The sequence below is a fragment of the Moschus berezovskii genome, chromosome 8 (genome assembly GCF_049115385.1).
Source record: "Moschus berezovskii isolate FMDL1 chromosome 8, NW_MosBer_1.0, whole genome shotgun sequence".
In the NCBI taxonomy this organism is placed as follows: Eukaryota; Metazoa; Chordata; class Mammalia; order Artiodactyla; family Moschidae; genus Moschus; species Moschus berezovskii.
Window position 1 is genome coordinate 12091149 of NC_142467.1, and position 22984 is coordinate 12114132.

A 22984-nucleotide genomic window follows, 5' to 3' on the forward strand; every position below is an offset into this window, starting at 1 on the left:
AGCTCAACATTCAGAAAACAAAGATCATGGCATATGGTCCCATCACTTCATGGCATATAGATGGAGAAACAGTGGAAACAGTGGCAGACTTTATTTTCTTGGACTCCAAAATCACTGCAGATGGTGATTACAGACATGAAATTAAAAGATGCTTGCTTCTTGGAAAAAAAGTTATGACCCACCTAGACAGCATGTTAAACAACAGAGACATTACTTTGCCAACAAAGGTCTATCTAGTCAAGGCTATGGTTTTTCCAGTAGTCATGTATGGATGTGAGAGTTGGACTATAAAGAAAGCTGAGTGCTGAAGAATTGATGCTTTTGAACTGTGGTATTAGAGAAGTCTCTTAGAGTCCTTTGGACTGCAAGGAGCTCCAACCAGTCAATCCTAGAGGAAATCAGTCCTGACTATTCATTGGAAGGACTGATATTGAAGCTGAAACTCCAATACTTTGGCCACCTGATGTAAAGAACTGACAAACTGGAAAAGACCCTGATGCTGGGAAAGATTGAGGGCAGGAGGAGAAGGGGACAAGAGAGGATTAGATAGTTGGAAGACATCACCGACTCAATGGACATGAGTTTGAGTAAACTGGAATTGGTGATGGACAGGAAGGCCTGGCATGCTGCAGTCCATGGGGTAACAAAGAGTCAGACATGACTGAGTGAACTGAACTGATAGTTCTAACATGTACTCGGCAGAAAACCTTAGGCACACTCCTTAATCTGAGTCTCTGTATTGTCATCTGTAAAGTGAGGATGATAATCTACCTACCATACAGGACTGTTTTGAAGGTAAATAAAATAAACTTTTATTTTAGGTACATCAACTTATATCACCTACTTAAAGCTCAAGTAATTCTATTTTTTAAAGATACATATGTAAAAACAATCTGAAAAAAAAAAACAGTAGCATAATAACTAGTTGAGAGTCAAAGAAAAATTACCTAATAAACCAGAACTCATATCAGCTTTTGTTATGATATCAGCCTGGTATCACGTTAATTTCTGGGACTCCAGAAGCAAGTTTAAGTGGCATTTTGACTCTTTCAGGGAACACAGCCACTGTAGGACATGTGCCCTGAGGTCCTGAACAGGACACAGGAAATAAACTAAGCGGTACTACCCCAGGTCAGGAGCAGGACTTTCCCCAGGCAGCTCAATGGGTAATGAATCCATCTACAAAGCAGGAGATACAGGAGATGTGGGCTTGATCCCTGAAATGGGAAGATCCTGTGGAGGAGAAAATGGCAGCCCTCTCCAGTATTCTTGCCTGGAGAATCCCATGGACAGAGGAGTCTGGTAGGCTACAGTCCATGGGGTTGCAAAAGTCAGACTCGACTTAGCAACTAAACCACCAAAGATGTGTTATTGATAAAATGATCATTTTGAGACAAATGAGAGTGAACTACTTAACTGCCTTCTTTGTGAATCACCATAAGTACCCTTTCACAGGGCCCAAAATAAATTACAGATTTTCTCCTCAAAAACATTTATTTACATGAGTATTAGTACAAGTCATTGTACCTGACTCTTTGAAAATGTTAGGAATCCTCTTCAAGAGCTAATGAATATATTACTACCAAGAAGATAGATAGATTCATGAGGTTGATTCTGAATGCAAAGATATTATCAAGTACAGTATGATAAGCAGCAAACAAAATTGGAACTGGCTGTCCAATGATAAAGCCAATCAGTTTCCATAGTAACATTATTTTAACTTTTGACTTTCATAACTTTCTGTCTAACTCATACATTCTCACGGCATGTAAGTACTTCCCAACAAAATCTTCTGTTTATATTGTGTATAGTTTGTACCTCATTAACTTTGGCTTCCTTACTATCTTTTGTACTGATACTAGAGATTGCTCACATCTTAAGTTTTATAAAATACCAGTCTTATCTTTTATATTGAATTAATATTCCAAAAATATCACAACTTGTTGTGATTGAAACATATTTCATGCCTCAGAAGGGTAAAGTAGATTAAATCCAGTTTTTAAAAAATGACATAAAAGATCTTCAACAATTTGAAATGTAAAATATTTATACAGCTGATTCAATAGCTATAAAACAAATTAAGTAAAACTATAAAGGTATCCCCTCTTTATTCCTGGTAAACAGGATTTTTCTTTAATCCTTTTCAGATGAAATAAATAATGTTGTATGCAGAAGTCCTCCATAAATATTGTGATTAAAAATTTTATTCTTAAATATGTGATAATAATAAAATGTAATAATGTAACAGCAACCTAAATCTTTGTGTGCATCTCACCAAGCTCACTGACTAGCTACCAATGGAAGACACCAGAGAAAAGAAAAAATGTTAAAAACTGACAGGGTAAAGCAAGCTCCACAACTCCACGTCTTCTGAAGTTACTAACCATATTAACAAAGGAAGCAAAAGGAAAAGCTTTATTCTTTGTCCTGCTCTATGCCATGAATAAGCCAGCCAATTGAATCTAACATAATTTTAGTGCATTCTTCTTAAAAAATAAAGGTCTATTTTAAAATTATTTTACCTTATATAGAAGAAGTTTAATACATAAGAACATTTTCCAGGCTGAATTCTAGTAACTTACACAAAATTCTTTTTTGATTTAAAGTGAATTTTGAGCCAATATAAATTCACTATCTCAACACTAGCTAATACCCATGTCCATAGTAAAATATCTTCTTTCAACTGAAACTCAGGAAATAAAAGCCAATTAAGGGTATGATTTCCAACAATTTTTGAAGATAAGACTACCAGTGATGGTCTTATGATAGATAAATGAAATCATAGGGAGGGAGAAGTAAACAAACAAAATAGTATCAGAGCATTTAACCTGGACAATTAGACTTAAAGTCATCCTTCCAGGTTGATGAGCTAATGAGAATGATGACTCCTACCTCTTTAGCCCTGTTGAGATGTGGAGAATAGGGATCACAGTGTTATAAAAATCATCAGGATTAGATTTCCCTTAACATGCATACAGTCAAAGGGGAAAAAACATCTTAAGATGAATTTTTCATAATGAGGCTAAGATGAGAAATTAAAGATTAAGTCATTGAGAACATTTATAATTAGAAGAGCCATTTTTAATTATTTTTTTCTTTTCAGTACCAAATTTGGGTAATATATTCAATATTTGACCAAGTAGAAAAATTATAAATGTTCTCAATGACTTAATCATACAACTATGAGAGGGTCAATTGGTGTAATCTTTCTGGTAAGAATATTTGGTGAAAAAACACTCTAGAAATGGGCATAGAAGGAACCTACCTCAACCTAATAAAGGCCATATATGACAAACCCATAGCAAACATTATTCTCAATGGTGAAAAACTGAAAACATTTCCTTTAAGATCAGAAACAAGCCAAGGGTGCCTACTCTCGCCATCCCCCCTCCACTCTCAATACTTAACACAGAGACAGAAACACAGAAAAGGCTCAGTGCTTTTGAACACATAGAGGGATTTTTTAAAAGAACTGTTATGCAGCATGAAGTAAGTCAGAAACAGGAGAACAGATACCGTATACTAATGCATATATACGAAAATGCTAACTACAGAGTTCAGCAACATTTGCAGTAGCATATTAATATTACCCATTTAGTATGCTGTAATTAAACAAAAGTACAATATGATATCAGTAAGATTTTTAGTGCTTCATGATGCTTATCCTCCCCTTCAGATCCAAAAATACTCTGCTGCTCATCATATAATATTTCTCAGTTCTGCCTCGTCTCTAGCTCTTAATTCCCTAACTCTGTCTTAACATATCTACTGTCATTCCCTTGATTTCCTGAGTTGCTTCTTATTTAATTCTTCTTCTGTATTTTCCTAAGAGACGGTATTCAAAGGTGGCTTAAGAAATTATTCCTAATGGCAACTGTGACCCCAGTGACACACCTACAGTTTGGGAGCAAATCACTAGATTTTCTGTGCCCCTTGTTTCTCATTTTCTGAAACTTGTCATAATGACACTGACCTCCTGGCCTTCCCCAACCAGACTGTGAAGCTCATTATTGTTCATATGACATAATAGTTTGACTGGTCACCTAGCTATTCCCCATCTACAGCTTTGCTTTCTGTCAGAGAATTTCCCTGTACCCCAAAAGAGTTTTCCCTCTACCCCTAAGAAACAAAGTTTTCATTCCCTGACAATTTTCAATATGTTACCTTACTTTAGAGAAAAGCTTTCTCCAAACCAAAAAAGAAAATAAGAAAGAATCTTATATCCAAGAAGATTCAGTCCAGTTCAGTTCAGTCGCTCAGTCGTGTCCAACTCTTTGCAACCCCACGAATCACAGCACGCCAGGCCTCCAAGTCCATCACCAACTCCCGGAGTTCACTCAAACTCATGTCCATAGAGTCGTTGATGCCATCCAGCCATCTCATTCTCTGTTGTCCCTTTCTCCTGCCCACAATCCCTCCCAGCATCATTGTCTTTTCCAATGAGTCAACTCTTCACATGAGGTGGCCAAAGTATTGGAGTTTCAGTTTTAGCATCAGTCCTTCCAAGGAACACCTAGGACTGATCTCCTTTAGAATGGACTGGTTGGATCTCCTTGCAGTCCAAGGGACTCTCAAGAGTCTTCTCCAACACCACAGTTCAAAAGCATCAATTCTTTGGTGATCAGCTTTCTTCACAGTCCAACTCTCACATCCATACATGACCACGGGAAAAACCATAGCCTTGACTAGGCGGACCTTGGTTGGCAAAGTAATGTCTCTGCTTTTTAATATACTATCTAGGTTAGTCATAACTTTCTTTCCAAGGAGTAAGTGTCTTTTAATTTCATGGCTGCAATCAGCATCCACAGTGATTTTTGGAGCCCCAAAAAATAAAGTCTGACACTGTTTCCACTGTTTTTCCATCTATTTCCCATGAAGTGATGGGACCAGATGCCATGATCTTTGTTTTCTGAATGTTGAGCTTCAAGCCAACCTTTTCACTCTCCTCTTTCACTTTCTTCAAGAGGTGTTTGAGTTCCTCTTCACTTTCTGCCATAAGGGTGGTGTCATCTGCATATCTGAGGTTATTGATATTCCAAGAATATTAGGGGTGATTATTAGAGAAAACAGTCTTGTGAAAGCATGGATTTTTAGGCTCAGAAATCAATTAAGTCTGCTCTATAGGACAAATGCTGTTTGAGGATATGTTACTGCTATTATAATTGGGAGAAAGGGGGGGTGAAGATTATATTCAATGTTGGATGTGAGACTTGATGGATTGCAAGAATTTAAACAATACAAGGTAACTTATTTGGGGTTTGAGATTTGCAATTGGAGGTCTAGCCTTATTGGATTCATCATAAACAAGGTAAGTTTCTTCCCTGATGTTCAGGCTGGTAGAGAGCTCTCTCTGCTTTATCTCCAAGGGGCTTTTTCACTGCTATACTCCCATTAAAAAAAACAAAAAAAAACCTGGGAAATAACGGTTGATTCACTTGGTAATTCTTGTTCAGCTTAACAGCATGGCCTGTAGCACTAGATGTCCATGATAATCTATGTTCATTTCAGGGAAAAAGAGTAATATTTAGAGATGTCACACATAGCAATGAAATCCTTTACCTTGTTTTATAAATATGAGAAATTTTCTGAAAACAATTATAAACAAAAATAAAATTGGGAAATTAGGTTTAGCACAGCACTAGGATGATTGTCTTATTTGAAGGTGACAGAAGCAGTTCCTGAATGCATATACTATGGTTCATTTTTCCCTTGTATCAGATACTTTAGGGTGTTCAATATCTATTCATAAGAAAATCTCTTACCTAATTCATCACGATGGAAACTGAATATCTCAAGGGCAATAAAACTGCATAAGTCAAACCCTATCATAGTAAACATTTTCTCCTTGGGGTATAAATAAAGCGATCAATTTAAAAACTCTCATTTTGAGAACAAAGCAAAGTAAGGAAATAACAAAAACTCCTACCAAAATTACAACAATTCAACAAAAGATTTTCTGTATACATTGCTATGTCCCCAAGGTAATTAGCCCAATATGACGTAAAACCTGAGACTGGCTTTGGTGAGAAATTTAGCTCAAATAAATCTATGACATGATTATCTTACATAGTTAACACTTTGAACTCAAATATCTCACCACTCTAAAATAAAAGTATATAAATTTCTGTTCTGTGGCTTAAAAGTATTTGCATTATACATTTGCTCATTTCATCCATATTACTCAGACCCCTCTACTACTATCAACACATTACCTTTCGATAAGATTTATTTCAACCATCTTCATGGCAGAGACAAATTATTTAGCCACTGCATGCTAAACAAATCTGTGTAATTTTCTTACAGAAAATGCTTCTTAGCTTCTGAGTGTTTTCCTTCCAGTTAAAGAGGTCTAAGTCTAATAAATTTTAAATGTAATCTTACATTTCTTCAAGAGCTAGTCTCAATTGTTGAGAAAATATTTATCTAGGTAGAATCTTTAGACAATTTAAAGAATAATGGAAAGCTTTCAACTACCCAGACATTTTAGATGCTCAGAGCAAATAATTTTAGCAAAATGAGCAATTCAAAAATGATTTATTCCACTGGGTTATTGGATACAAACATAGCTCCAAGCCCAATATCGAGTTGAGGGAATATAACCCTATGTTTGGAGACTTGACTAAATTTTGTTCGAGGCACAAAATACGCAAGAATTTTACCAAAGGAAAAAAAGAAAAGAATTAGTTAAAAGATCTCCAGATAAAACATACATAGATACTGCCAGAATACATTAAATTGTTGCATAAAACGTTTTAAGCCCTTCTTTGAAATTGTAGCAGTCAGCCTTACTTCAGAGACACAAGCAGCTTAAGTGACAATGACAGTGTCCCAGAGGAAGCAGATGAGACACAGCAGCCCTGGAGACCCACGGGCCGAAGGTGTGGAGTTTGAGATGGAGGAGTCTGAGTGCCTGAATCAGGGCTTTGAATAGAGCCACCCTTTCGTCAAAATATCTCTTCTGCACTTTACCTGCATGAAGGGTAAACACATTTGACCCATTCCTCATTTGGGGATTTGTCTGCTATAGCAGCTAATGTAACCTTCATTTAATCTGCTAAAGAAAAAGCTATCTTCCCCAACTCTGGGCATGAAAGAAACATTGATTGCTTTAAATTTCAAGTTTGAAAGAGTTTCATCTTTAATGTGACTGTAGAGGTTTAGAAAGCTTTTCATTGTTGACATCTTTGCATCGCTTTCGATCTAGCCATATGCTTCTTGGTGCAGCACCTTAAAAATTAAGGGAGGGGGGAGTACTTTTAATTTGTACTTGCTTATCTCTTTCCAAGGTTTTAAAGATTTGAAATTCTCTCCCCTGGCACATCAAAAATTTGATTAATGCAACAGTATGTTTTAGTCAGGACTGAATACAAAGCGTGATCACTCACCTGGAACCAGACATCTTGGAATGTGAAGTCAAGCATCTCTACAAACAAAGCTAGTGGAGGTAATGGAATTCCAATTGAGCTATTTCAAATCCTGAAAGATGATGCTGTGAAAGTGCTGCATTCAATATGCCAGCAAAATTGGAAAACTCAGCAGTGGCCACATGACTGGAAAATGTCAGTCTTCATTCCAATCCCAAAGAAAGGGAATGCCAAGGAATGCTCAAACTACTGCACAATTGCACTCATCTCACACGCTGGTAAAATCATGCTCAAAATTCTCCAAGCCAGGCTTCAGCAATATGTGAACCATGAACTTCCAGATGTTCAAGCAGGTTTTAGAAAAGGCAGGGAAACCAGAGATCAAATTGCCAACATCCGCTGGATCATGGAGAAAGCAAGAGAGTTCCAGAAAAACATCTATTTCTGCTTCATTGACTATGCCAAAGCCTTTGACTGTGTGGATCACAATAAACTGTGGAACATTCTGAAAGAGATGGGAATCCCAGACCACCTGACCTGCCTCTTGAGAAACCTGTATGCAGGTCAGGAAGCAACAGTTAGAACTAGTCATGGAACAACAGACTGGTTCCAAATAGGAAAAGGAGTGCGTCAAGGTTGTATATTGTCACCCTGCTTATTTAACTTATATGCAGAGTACATCATGAGGAACGCTGGGCTGGAAGAAGCACAAGCTGGAATCAAGATTGCCGGGAGAGATATCAATAACCTCAGATATGCAGATGACACCACTCTTATGGCAGAAAGTGAAGAGGAACTCAAAAGCCTCTTGATGAAAGTGAAAGAGGAGAGTGAAAAGGTTGGCTTGAAGCTCAACATTCAGAAAACAAAGATCATGGCATCTGGTCCCATCACTTCATGGGAAATAGATGGAAAAACAGTGGAAACAGTGTCAGACTTTATTTTTTTGGGCCCCAAAATCACTGCAGATGCTGATTGCAGCCAGGAAATTAAAAGACGCTTACTCCTTGAAAGGAAAGTTATGACCAACCTAGATAGCATATTAAAAAGCAGAGACGTTACTTTGCCAACAAAGGTCCGTCTAGTCAAGGCTATGGTTTTTCCCGTGGTCATGTATGGATGTGACAGTTGGACTGTGAAGAAAGCTGATCACCAAAGAATTGATGCTTTTGAACTGTGGTAATGGAGAAGACTCTTGAGAGTCCCTTGGACTGCAAGGAGATCCAACCAGTCCATTCTAAAGGAGATCAGTCCTGGGTGTTCATTGGAAGGACTGATGCTAAAGCTGAAACTCCAATACTTTGGCCACCTCATGCGATGAGTTGACTCACTGGAAAAGAGTCTGATGCCGGGAGGGATTGGGGGCAGGAGGAGAAGGGGACGACAGAGAATGAGATGGCTGGATGGCATCACCGACTCGATGGACATGAGTTTGAGTGAACTCCGGGAGTTGGTGATGGACAGGGTAGCCTGGCGTGCTGTGATTCATGGGGTCTCAAAGAGTCGGACACGACTGAGTGACTGAACTGAATACAAAGCTATTATAAAGCACTGGGGTTTAAGTAGCTCAGGTGGTAAATAATCTGCCTGCAATGCAGGAGACTCCGGTTTGATTCCTGGGTCGGGAAGAAGCCCTGGAGAAGCGATAGGCTACCCACTCTAGTATTCTTGGGCTTCCCTGGTGGCTCAGATGGTAAAGAATCTGCCTGTAATGCGGGAGACCTGGGTTTGATCCTTGGGTTGGGAAGATCCCCTGAAGGAGGGCATGGCAACCCACTACAGTGTTCTTGCCTAGAGAATCCCATGGACAGAGGAGCCTGGTGGGCTACAGTCCATGGGGTCTCAAAGCCAGACATGACTGAGTGATTAAGCACACAGGATCTAAGTTGAAAACTGTGTTGCCAACCTTGTAACTGTCCCACCACTTAAAACACAGTATCTCATAAAGTGGATTTCTATATTATATTAGCAATGAAGATGAGAAGTAAGTTGTTAATACTAGTCTCAGTGGTGCAAGAAAATAGGAAAAAATAAAAATGAATAACAGAAAAATGATATTATACAGGTCCCATTAAATCATAATTGGTTAATGTGGTAGACCCACTGCTATGCCAACCATGAATAATCCTTTTGTGTATCAAACACTTTAATATATTACTTACAATTCTATGACTTAGGTGCTATTATTATTTACATCTTTCAGATAAAGATAAAGGCTTAGAGAAACTAAATTATTGTGTGTTAGCCACTCAGTTAACATGCTCACATGTTAGCCTGGAATTCTCCAGGCAAAAATACATTCCCTTCTCCAGGGGATCTTCCCAACCCAGGGACTGACCCAGGTCTCCTGCATTGTAGGCAGATTTTTACCATCTGAACTACAAGGGAAGCCCAATTAAGCTGTTAATACTTGCTCAAAGTTTGACAATTAACCTGTGAAACCTGAAGCCAACACTAAGCTAATCTGCTGATACATTCAATGCCCATTCTAAAGGCGATCAGTCCTGGGTGTTCATTGGAAGGACTGATGCTAAAGCTGAAACTACAATACTTTGGCCACCTCCTGCGATGAGTTGACTCACTGGAAAAGAGTCTGATGCTGGGAGGGATTGGGGGTGGGAGGAGAAGGGGATGACAGAGGATGAGATGGCTGGATGGCATCACCGACTCGATGGACATGAGTTTGAGTGAACTCCGGGTGTTGGTGATGGACAGGGAAGCCTGGCGTGCTGTGGTTCATGGGGTCGCAAAGAGTCGGACACGACTGAGCGACTGAACTGAACTGAACTGAAGTCTTCACTGAATGTGTTACAATACTGTTTCTGTCATTTCTGTTCTGATTTTTTGGCCAGGAGGCATGTGGGATCTTAGCCCCTCAACCAGGGATAGAACCCACACGCCCTGCATCGGAAGGCAAAGCCTTAACCTCTGGACTGCCAGGGAAGTTCTGCAGTGCTTTATTGATGCTGTTGTTGGTGTTGCTTTAGTCACGTTAAGTCTGACTCTTCCGTGAGCCCATGGACTAAAGTCCACCAGGCTCATCTATCCATGGAATTTCCCAGGCAGAAACACTGGAGTGAGTTTCCATTTCCTTCTCCCAGGGGCTCTTCCTGATCCAGGGATTGAACCCACGTCTCCTGCATTGGCAGGCAATTCTTTAGTACTGAGCCACCAGGGAGTAGCCACATATAATATTACATAGTATTAGTCAATGTGTTTTATTGTTTTTTCTATTATACTGTTGTCCTGTATTCTACCCTATTTTGGTCACCTGACATAAGATTACCATTATGACAAGTATTAGCAGAACCAGATTACATAACCTAAATCTTGATGTTAAAAATAAGTTAATAAATGACCTCCAGGTACATATGGGGATTTAAAACTATACCGAAGCTCTACTTGCGTGTTTCTCAGTTGTCTTGCAGAGAACTCCCTACCTTCTATGGCAGGGCGGACAATCAACCAGAGGTTTGATGACTTGCATAGGCAGGTGGGACTATATCAGGCTCAGTCAGCACCCACGGGTCCAAACTCTGCTTGGGAAGAAGCAGTGCCTTCTCCTTTGCCCAGAATCGGGCATAATATTAGAGAAGCAGAAAGCTTGAAAGAATATCATCAGCATGAGGAGGACTCCACCGTAAAACACGGCACAAACTGTGGCCCCAGGGAAAAATACAAAAACTGGAGCAGAAGCAACAAGAGAAGCCAGGGACCGGCTACTTCCCTGAACCCAAAGCTATGACTACCCCTAATCCCTTAGCTTTTCAGGCCAGTCCCTGGAAGAAGGCAGAAGGAAAAACCCTGTTTACTGCATTTTAAATGGTTCTAATTTGGAGAATCCAGAATTGAGTGACAGGACATTTTTGCCATCAGGTAGCATGATGACTTGACATCAAGATTAGGCTGAGACAGAAAAATGTGGTTCAAATGTTTGCATACAAAACCACATGATTTTATACATCTGTGTCTCTTTTATATACCTCTGTATAAGTTATGTATTGTTGCCTTTTTCTGCGATGATAACTCTTAGCAAATGTCAAGGATACAACAGCGTACTGTCAACTAAAATGACCATGCTATGCTTTAGATTCCCAAATAGTGAATCATCACATTCAGTTCAGTTCAATCACTCAGTCATGTCCAACTCTTTGCGACCCCATGGACTACAGCATGTCAGGCCTCCCCATCCATCACCAACTCCCGCAGCTTACTCAAACTCCTATCCATAGAGTCGGTGGTACCATCCAACAATCTCATCCTCTGTCATCCCTTTCTTTTCCTGCCTTCAATCTTTCCAAGCATCAGGGTCTTTCCAATGAGTCGGTTCTTTGCATGAGGGGGCCAAAGTATTGGAGTCTCAGTTTCAGTATCAGTCCTTCCAATGAACACCCAGGACTGATCTCCTTTAGAATGGACTGGCTGGATCTCCTGGCAATCCAAGGGACTCTCAAGAGTCTTCTCCAACACCACAGTTCAAAAGCATCAATTCTTCAACGATCAGCTTTCTTTATAGTCCAACTATCACAGCCATACACGACTGCTGGAAAAACCATAACTTTGACCAGATGGACCATTGTCTCTGCTTTTTAATATGCTGTCTAGGTTGGTCATAGCTGTTCTTCCAAGGAACAAGTGTCTTAATTTCATGGCTGCAGTCACCATCTGCAGTGATTTGATAGCCCCCCAAAAATAAAGTCTCTGTTTCCATTGTTTCCCCATCTATTTGCCATGAAGTGATGGGACTGGATGCCATGATCTTAGTTTTCTGAATGTTGAGCTTTAAGCCAACTTTTTCACTCTCCTCTTTTACTTTCATTAAGAGGCTCTTTAGTTCTTCTTCGCTTTCTGCCTTAAGGGTGGTGTCATCTGCATATCTGAAGTTATTGATATTTCTCAAAGCAGTCTTGATTCCAGCTTGTGCTTCATCCAGCCTGGCATTTTGATTGATGTCTTCTGCATGTAAATTAAATAAGCAGGGTGACCATATACAGCTTTGATGTACTGCTTTCCCGATTTGGAACCAATCTGTTTTCCATGTCCATTTCTAAACATTGCTTTTGACCTGCATACAGGTTTCTCAGGAGGCAGGTCAGGTGGTCTGGTATTCTCATCTCTTGAAGAATTTTCCATGATTTGCTGTGATCCACACAGTCAAAGGCTTTGGCATAGTCAATAAAGCAGAAATAGATGTTTTTCTGGTATTCTCTTGCTTTTTCCATGATCCAGCGGATGTTGGCAATTAGATCTCTGGTTCCTCTGCCTTTACTAAATCCAGCAAGAACATCTGGAAGTTCATGGTTTACATACTGTTGAAGCCTGGCTTGGAGAATTTTGAGCATGACTTTGCTAGCGTGTGAGATGAATTCAATTATGTGGTAGTTTGGGCATTCTTTGGCATTGCCTTTCTTTGGGATTGGAATGAAGACTGACCTTTTCCAGTCCTGTGGCCACTGCTGAGTTTTCCAAATTTGCTGACATATTGAGTGCCATACTTTCACAGCATCATCTTTCAAGATTTGAAATAGCTCAACTGGAATTCCATCACCTCCACTAGCTTTGTTCGTAGTGATGCTTTCTAAGGCCCACTTGACTTCACATTCCAGGGTGTCTGGCTCCAGTTGAGTGATCACAGCATCGTGATTATCTTGGTCGTGAAGATTTTTGTACAGTTCTGTGTATTCTTGCCACCTCTTCTTAATATCTTCTGCTTCTGTTACACAGTCATCACATTGTGCACCATAAAACAGGAAAATCACGTTATACAATCTAAATATATACAGTTTTTATTTGTCAGTCATACTTCGAGAAATATACTGATAAGAAAAATATGCTGTTCACACTCGTGTGTTTCTAGGATACCTTTTGCTTCTTTTCGCATGCTTTCTCCACAAGTTCATGCTTACTGAACCATGAAGAATCGTAGTGACCTATTTATAAAACTTTTTGAACATAACATACAAAGGAAGAGTACAAAGCTTAGCATTTGGTAGGTGCTTAAAAATCATTTTTTGAATTTAAAATGATGGTAGAGGACCCCATATTATCATCTACATCTTTTTACAAAGTCTCACTAAGAAAGAGAGTAGAAAATAGACGCTAGATCTAGTAAGTAAAATGCCTTTTTTCTGTATGATTAGTTACTCAATGGATGCTGTATCTGAGACTTCAGCACTTACATGTCCAAAGGATTCTCTGGGTGGTATCAAAATTACTGCTACATGGCTATCCACAAAATTAAGGAAAATGTTATTCAAGTACAGTACATGTGCATGCATTTTAGTGCCCCTATGAATCTCTCTGAAAATGAAAGATATTGATAGTTAACTGTATTCTCAGAAGGAAGAAGGGTGACTCATTTCTCAATAAAAAGTCATATTCACTTTTCACTTCTTTCTGAAATTTGGGATCATAATAAGAACAAACATTTCTAGCCTTCCTAGAACTTTATTTAATTGACGCTATTGTTGGTGCTCGGGGCTGGCATGCGGGGATGACCCAGAGGGAGGATAAAGGGAGGAGGGAGGTGGGAGGGAGGTTCAGGAGGGAGAACTCATGTACACCCGGGGCGGATTCATGTCAATGTATGGCAAAACCAACCAATATAATATTGTAAAATAATTTGCCTCCAATAAAAAATAAACTACCAAAAAATAAATAAATAAATAAAGTCAGTTGTCAAATATCCATAAATGCACTGAAATCTTCTTAGCACTGTAAAGAGCATATAAAACTAAGAAAGGGTACAAATGACTTAACTCTGTAATTGCTTTTCTATCTATTATTAGATTTCTTTGCTAAATTCTGTGGGCAATTTTGCGGGTTTAATAATGAGCAGAGATTATGAACCTTTATAGTTATTGCATATCCACCTACGTATAACCAGTCTCTTTTCAGGAGAGAATCAAGATTATGCAAAATGATTAGGAAGACACCAGGTCGAAGGAGCAAGTACACATTACGTAGTCCAGCATTGTGAGTGACAGAGTACTGTTTCCCAGAAAGGTCCTAAGCATCTACTTAGAGCAACACTGGGTGAATGCTGATCATTGGAGGAAATGACTTTGCTTTCTGCTAATGAAATTAAGAACTTGAAACTAAGCTACTTTATAAACTTGAAGAACTGTCTTTTAATAAGTGGATTAACTACATTAATGCTTTTAGCAGCTTTAATCTCCCATATTTAAACCAAGTCTGTTTTAACAAATGAAAACAAGATTCAGGCTGAGGTCAACTTTAATCTGCAGAAGAACTTTCAAAAAATATTAAAAGATGTTTACCCATCTCATCACTTTGCAGGAATGGGAAGTGAATACGTTCTTATGAAATCCCTAGTGAGTATAAGGCTTACTATCTTGGTTTTGAAACTTTTTAGAAGCCTAATATACTGGTAATGAAGTAAATCAGTAATGACTCAAGCATCAACTTGAGGGATGAGCTTCTATATAATCCACTGATGCACAGGAATAAAAAAGTTACTTATTTCTCTCTGAGGATAACCATTGATAAATCTGTGCATAAAGTTTAATATATCCTGAATTATTACATTATAGCTTGCTGTTAAGTCACTTCAGTCGTGTCCAACTCTGTGTGACCCCAAATACGGAAGCCCATCATGCTCCCCTGTCCCTGGGATTCTCCAGGCAAGAACACTGGAGTGGGTTGCCATTTCCTTCTTCAACATTATAGCTTAAGAATATAGAAATATTTTACACTTTAAAACAACAGATAAAAGAAAACCCATTGCTAAAGGAAACAGTCACATTCCGGAAAGGCATGTGATCAAACTTCAGTATGATGATAATTCATAGACCACAGGAAACAAAAATCTACTTTCTTGACCTATTAAAAATATAAGTCTAAAATAACTTGCAGGAATTCACCCTTAAAATATTGGCAGTATCTTCTAAGTCATGGCTCAAGTAAGAGTGTTAAGCATAATTGTTTCTTTCAACATTATAGGTGTCTTATCAAATTTAAAACAAAAAAGCGCCATGTAGATATGATTAATAGTACTAAGCTTAGACAGAGAGCAAGATAATTTACAGACAAATTGTTAGAACTCATAAGGGATTCAAAACCTAGGTCCCAGCTGACTGCTGGCTAGTGGTCGCCCTCAGCTTCTTGCCACATTGGGATTAACCAGAACAACAGTGTTAGAAAGTCAGAGTGCAAGCGAAGACACGACAAATGTCCAGGCTTTTCTTTTTGAAAATGAAAATCAACACTTATTCGTCATTTCTAAAACTACTGTTCATTAACGTAATAAATAACCTTTAGAAACAACACCCAGGGTCATTTGTTTCTAATTGTGCCACAGTCTTTTATAACCTAATCTTGGAAATCACTGGCGATCACTTTTGTCATAACTATTTCTTAGAAGCAAGTCCTAGGTCCATCCCTACTCAAGAGGAAGAAGAACATATAGGGGAACAAATAGTAGGAGGTGGAAGCCACTGAGAGTCACTTTAGAAGCAGCCAACTATAGCTGTATAAGGAAGAGGCAGTCCTTCCTGGAATCAGGAGTCAGCTTGTGGCTGCACATGAAGTTCTCTTTGTTTTGTCCAGCTTTACCATGTATATGTTTACTCAGGAAATGCCTGGTTTACACCTCTTATACCAGTATTTCATCTCTTCACTGCCTCCTTACATTCTAAAAGGGTCCCAGTTTAGACAACAAATCGTCACGCAAGATCTCAGACTCTAACTGGGTTCCTCACTCCAGTTAATTCTATCAGAGTTTTGAAGTACAGATGGCTCCATAACAGACAAGGGATACGTTTCAAGCCAGCAGGATCTTTATAAAAAAGCATGGCATTCACATAAGTAGTTAATGTTCCCTCAGTGCAAATGGAAAGCAATCATACAAGGAGCAGAATGACTTCTGGCTCTCTTAATTGATCAAACAATTAAAAACTATTACACTGAGAAACTACAGAAGGTTTAAATTTCCATTTACAGAGAAAATTTTCTGTACTTTCCCATAAGATCTATATCTCAGTCATTTATCTGACACAGTAAGGAATATCTACACAAGTCATCAGTATCATCAATTCACTTATGGTAGCACTGAACAAAATCAGAAATTAAAGACCTGATCTCTGGCCTGAGTATGTTTATGGTATATTTGGTGAGACATAATGTAGAAGTTAACCAACAAAATCATGAATTAAATGATCCAGAGCAAATCACTGTTAGAGAAAAGACATCCAAACATTGAAAATATCATAAGTAACTGAACTACTTAGGGACGAAAGTTTTACAGAAGCAATGCTGTTTGTGTCTAACAAAATAGTTCAGAGTTGAGTAAGAACAGGAAGTAAGGAGGCTTCAAACAAGGTGAAGGGCATATGGTGAGACTGAGGAGAGAAACTTAAAAAAAAAATGGGTTCCACAGGGAAATAAAGTCATTGCAATCATCTAGAAAGCAAGAGAGTTCCAGAAAAACTTCTATTTCTGCTTCATTGACTATGCCAAAGCCTTTGACTGTGTGGATCACAATAAACTGTGGGACATTCTGGAAGAGATGGGAATCCCAGACCACCTGACCTGCCTCTTGAGAAACCTGTATGCAGGTCAGGAAGCAACAGTTAGAACTGGACATGAACAACAGACTGGTTCCAAATAGGAAAAGGAGTAGTCAAGGTTGTATATTGTCACCTTGCTTATTTAACTTATATGCAGAGTACATCATGAGGAACGCTGGGCTGGAAGAAGCACAGGCTGGAATCAAGATTGCCGAGAGAAATATCAATAACCTCAGATATGCAGATGACACTACCCTTATGGCAGAAAGAGAAGAGGAACTCAAAAGCCTCTTGATAAAAGTGAAAGAGGAGAGTGAAGAAGTTGGCTTGAATCTCAACATTCAGAAAACTAAGATCATGGCATCCGGTCCCATCACTTCATGGGAAATAGATGGGGAAAGAGTGGAAAGAGTGTCAGACTTTATTTTTTTGGGCTCCAAAATCACTGCAGATGGTGATTGCAGCCAGGAAATTAAAAGACGCTTACTCTTTGGAGGGTTTCCCTGGTGGTTCACAAGGTAAAGTGTATAGTTGTAATGCAGGAGACCTGGGTTTGATCCCTGGGTGGGGAAGATCCCTTGGAGAAGAAAATGGCAACCCACTTCAGTATGCTTGCCTGGAGAATCCCATGGACAGAGGAGCCTGGTAGGCTACAGTCCATTGGATCGCAAAGAGTCAGACACGACTGTGCGACTTCACTTTCTTTCTTTCTTTCCTACACCTTGGAAGGAAAGTTATGACCAACCTAGATAGTATATTAAAAAGCAGAGATATTACTTTGCCAACAAAGGTCTGTCTAGACAACACTATGGTTTTTCCAGTGGTCATGTATGGATGTGAAAGTTGGACTGTGAAGAAAACTGAGCACCAAAGAATTGATGCTTTTGAATGGTGGTGTTGGAGAAGACTCTTGACAGTCCCTTGTACCGCAAGGAGATCCAACCAGTCCATCCTAAAGGATATCTGTCCTGGGTGTTCATCGGAGGGACTGATGCTGAAACTCTAACTCCAATACTTTGGCCACCTCATGCGAAGAGTTGACTCACTGGAAAAGACCCTGATGCTGGGAGGGATTGGGGGCAGGAGGAGAAGGGGATGACAGAGGATGAGATGGCTGGATGGCATCACTGACTCGATGGACATGAGTTTGGGTAAACTTCGGGAGCTGGTGATGGACAGGGAGGCCTGGTGTGATGCGGTTCATGGGGTCACAAAAAGTCGGACATGACTGAATGACTGAACTGAATTGAACTGAATCATCTAGTGGGTAGGTGTGATCAGGCTGGAAAGACAGAGTAGACCTATAATAGGAAGGGTTTCAAGTATGGTAGGAGATCCAAACAGTCTATTCTAAAGGAGATCAATCCTGGGTGTTCATTGGAAGGACTGATGCTAAAGTGGAAACTTTAATACTTTGGCCACCTCATGCAAAGAGTTGACTCACTGGAAAAGACTCTCGTGCTGGGAGGGATTGGGGGCAGGAGAAGGGGACGACAGAGAATGAGATGGCTGGATGGCATCACCGACTCGATGGACATGAGTTTGAGTGATCTCTGAGAGTTGGTGATGGACAGGGAGGCCTGGCATGCTGTGATTCATGGGGTCGCAAAGGGTCGGACACGACTGAGCGACTGAACTGAACTGAACTGAACTGAAGGATGATTTTGAACTTTGGTGTTGAAGAAGACTCTTGAGAGTCCCTTGGACTGCAAGGAGATCCAACCAGTCCATCCTAAGGGAAATCAGTCCTAAATAATCATTGGAAGGACTAATGTCGAAGCTGAAACCCCAATACTTTGGCCACCTGATATGAACAACTGATTCCTTGGAAAAGCCCCTGATGCTGGGAAAGATTGAAGGCAGGAGGAGAAGGTGATGACAGAAGAAGAGATGGGTGGATGGCATCACCAACTCAATGGACATGAGTTTGAGTAAACTCCAAAAGTTGGTGATGGACAGGGAGGCCTAGCGTGCTGCAGTCCATGTGGTCGCAAAGAGTCGGACACGACTGTGCGACTGAACTGAACTGCCCTTGCAAAGCTTGGAGTCTAGTACAAAGAGAGGATGGTGTGCATGCTTGCGGGTTGTGTGTAAAATTTTCACCGCTAACACAGAATTACTCAGAGACAAACAGTCTGATCACAAAAGAGAGAAACATTGGGAGAATGGCATTGAAACACGTGTGTTGTCATATGTGAAACGAATCACTAGTTCAGGGTCGATGCATGTTATAGGATGCTCGGGGCTGGCATGCAGGGATGACCCAGAGGGGGAGGGGGGTTCAAGAGGGGGAACTTATGTAAACCCGGGGTGAATTCATGTCAATGTATGGCAAAACCAACCAATATAATATTGTTAAATAATTTGCCTCCAAAAAAAAATTAATTAACTACCAAAAAAAAAAAAAAAGAGAAAAACATCAATTATTACTGTGCAGTAAGACTCCAGAAAGGAAGAATTGTGTTGAATCTCCAGTAATGACTTAGCAGATAAAATGAAAAGAGAGGCAAGTGCACAGACATTACAGAGTTTTACAACGTGGGGCCTTAGGGAATTGCAATCATTAGACACATTTGGTATTAAGGGTGGTTTTAAAAAGTGAATGGGGACCAGGTCATGAAAGCTTGTTTATACCATGGTCAATAATTGGGCCTGTGCAGTGGTCTTTGAAGTGTTTCATAGAAAGGAGCAATACAATGTGACTTATGTTTAGAAGGATCATTCTGTGACAATGTAGAGAAGGGTATGTGGATTCCTCAAGGTACAGAGACCAGTTAGATGAGTATTTCAACAATCCAGGAAAAAATGAAGGGTCAGAAATAAGGCAGGATCAGTAGAGCTAAAGAGGAGACATCAGATACAAGAAGAAAATGATGTAGCATTGCCAGCTCTCGACCACCAAGCATATTTTTGGATTGACAGAAGAGGCAGACTGAGGCTGACTCCAGCTTCTAGTTTAAGCTGGACTATTTCAGCAGGAACTAGAGATCAAATTGCCAGGCTCCTTTGGATCATAAGAAAGCAAGGGAATTCAGGAAAAACATCTACTTCTGCTTCACTGACTACACTAAAGCCTTTGACTGTGTGGATCACAACAAACTGTGGAAAATTCTTAAAGACATGGGAATACCAAACCACCTTACCTGTTTCCTGAGAAACCTGCATGTGGGTCAAGAAGCAAGTTAGACATGGAAAAAATGGGTTGGTTCAAAAGTGGGAAAGGAGTACGACAAGACTGTATATTGTCAGCCTGCTTATTTAACTTATATGCAGAGTACATCCTGTAAAATGCCAGGCTGGATGAAGCACAAGCTGGAATCAAGATAGCCAGGAAAAATATCAATAATCTCAGATATGTAGATGACACCACCCTTATGGCAGAAAGCAAAGAGGAAATAAAGAGCCTCTTGAAAGTGAAAGAGGAGAGTGAAAAAGTTGGCTTGAAACTCAACATTTGAAAAATGAAGATCATGGCATCTGGTCCCACCACTTCATGGCAAATAGAAGGGGAAAAATTGGAAACAGTGACAGATTTTATTTTCTTGGACTCCAAAATCACTGCAGATGGTGACTGCAGCCATGAAATTAAAAGATGCCTGTTCCTTGGAAGGAAAGCTATGACAAACCTAGAAAGCCTATCAAAAAGCAGAGACATCACTTTGCCAACAAAGGTCCATATAGTTAAAGCAATGGTTTTTCCAGGATTCCTGTACAGATGTGAGAGTTGGACCATAAAGAAGGCTGAGCGCCAAAGAATTGATACTTCTGAACTGTAGTGCTGGAGAAGGCTCTTGAGAATTCCTTGGACAGTAAGTCAAGGGACAACAGTCCATCCTAAAGAAAATCAGTCCTGAATATTCATTGGAAGGACTGATGTTGAAGCTGAATCTCCAATACTTTGGCCACTTGATGCGAAGAACTGACTCTGGAAAAGACCCTGATGCTGGGAGAGAGGAGCAGGTGGCAGAGGATGAGATGGTTAGATAGCATGACTAACTCAATGGACAAAAGTTGAGCAAACTCTGGGAGATTGTGAAGGATCGGGAACTGCCATGCTGCAGTCCATGGGGTCACAGGGAGTAGGACATGACTTAGGAACTGAACAACAACAACAATTTCAGCCGTAGCTAATTTGTATGGGGAACACAGGAGAAAGGTCAGGTTTAAAGGCCAAGTTACAACTTTGACATGTTGATTTCAGGAGACCTATTTCTATACACAACTGGTGATATCTAGCACGCTGGTGGAACTATGAATCTGAAGCTCAGAAGAAAGGTTTAACACCAAATCCTTGCCCAGACTATGCTGACCTGATGTTTCTGAAATGTGGTTATAATTTTTTTCATCTTAGGCTCTCTGGCTGTTTGTTTAAACTTAGCTTTTAAATTTTTCAGAAATTTTATAAACTCAACTTCCTCCCAGCAATGACAAGTGTGGGCTAGTTGATTTGAAGATATTGTGCCCAGTAAACCAATCCTAAAATACAATTAGAGTTAATCTCAACTCTGTCATTAATTTTCAGTGTCACCTTAGGCCACTTATTTAACCTTTCTATGTGTTAATATTCCCAGTTGTGAAATGCAAATACTGTATTACAAGCTAATACACCAAGCTAAGGGAAAGAAAACTAATATAAATTTTACTAAAGTGCTTAGTAAATAGAAAATCTTATATAAATGCTAATCCAAATATATTTCCCATTTTATCACTGTGTTGTTAATAGCTTAGAGAGGGAAGCATTGACAAGCACAAAGTACTACTCCACAATTGGTTGCAAAGCAAAAGAAAAAACGGGATAAAATGCACACACAATAGCCTCTAATACAGCATCTATTTACTGGCAATTCTGACCAGTGGCTAAAAATTGTCATGAATTTCTATGAGCTACCATGATTGAACTGTGGAGGCATCAGCCCCAAACCTGTGGAAAACTATGTCCTGCCTGTGCCACTCTGGTTTCTGGTGAACATGGGAAGCACACTCATTATCCAGCATTCTCAATAATTTACCTAAGCTGTTCACTGAGCTGAGATGCCAGGATAAGTTTTGCTTTAAGAATGGATTGCTTAGAGGGCTTCCCTGGGGGCTCAATGGTTAAGCATCTTACTGCCAACACAGGAGTTACACAGGTGCGATCCCTGGTCTGGGAAACTCCCACAGGCTATGGAGCAAGTAAGCCTATGTGCCTCAACTACTGCACTTGCACTTGAGAGCCCTTGAGTTGCCTCTACTGAGGCCCGTGTGCCTAGAGACTGCTCTGCAACAACAGAAGCCACTGTGGTGAGAAGGCCACACACCGCAATGAAGAGTAGCCCCATCTCATGAAAACTAGAGAAAGCCTGTGTGCAGCAACAAAGACCCACCACGGCCAAAAAAATAAAGTAAATCTAAAAAATAACAAGAATGTACACCCGGGGCGGATTCATGTCATTGTATGCAAAACCAGTATAATATTGTAATTAGCCTCCAATAAAAAATAAATAAATAAAAAAGAATGGATGCTTCAGTTCAGTTCAGTTCAGTCGCTCAGTCGTGTCTGACTTTCCGCGACCCCATGAACCATAGCACGCCAGGCCTCCCTGTCCATCACCAACTCCCGGAGTTCACTCAAACTCATGTCCACAGAGAGAAGTAGAAATTGGATCGCTCCTGGGAAGACAGGGATGAGTCTATCTGGGAAATATCTATGCACAGAGCCCTGAATGATTCTGTCCTCAAGGCCAACCAAGCCCCAATGCACTGCTTTGAAAGGTGACTTTCCTACATGTTCTTCTTCTTTTTTTTACATGTTGCTCTTGACACATTCTTCCCCATCCTCCATTTCTCTCCTTTTCTATTCCTTGCTGCCCACTCCTTGATTTTCCACGGTATTGATGAGGGATGTGGAGATAAAGTGGTGCCAGAGACCACACCTAGGCAGAAACCACTTCTGGGAGGCTCCCAGGAAAACGAGCTGCTTCAGGTAGAGTTCCCATGGCACCACGGCATTTTTAGGAGACTACCCTGCCTTTCAATTTCAGGATCCTCCAAAGCCTGCATCTCCAGTTTTTCACCTGCACCCCAGAAGTCAACATTTCTAGTCATTTATTTATT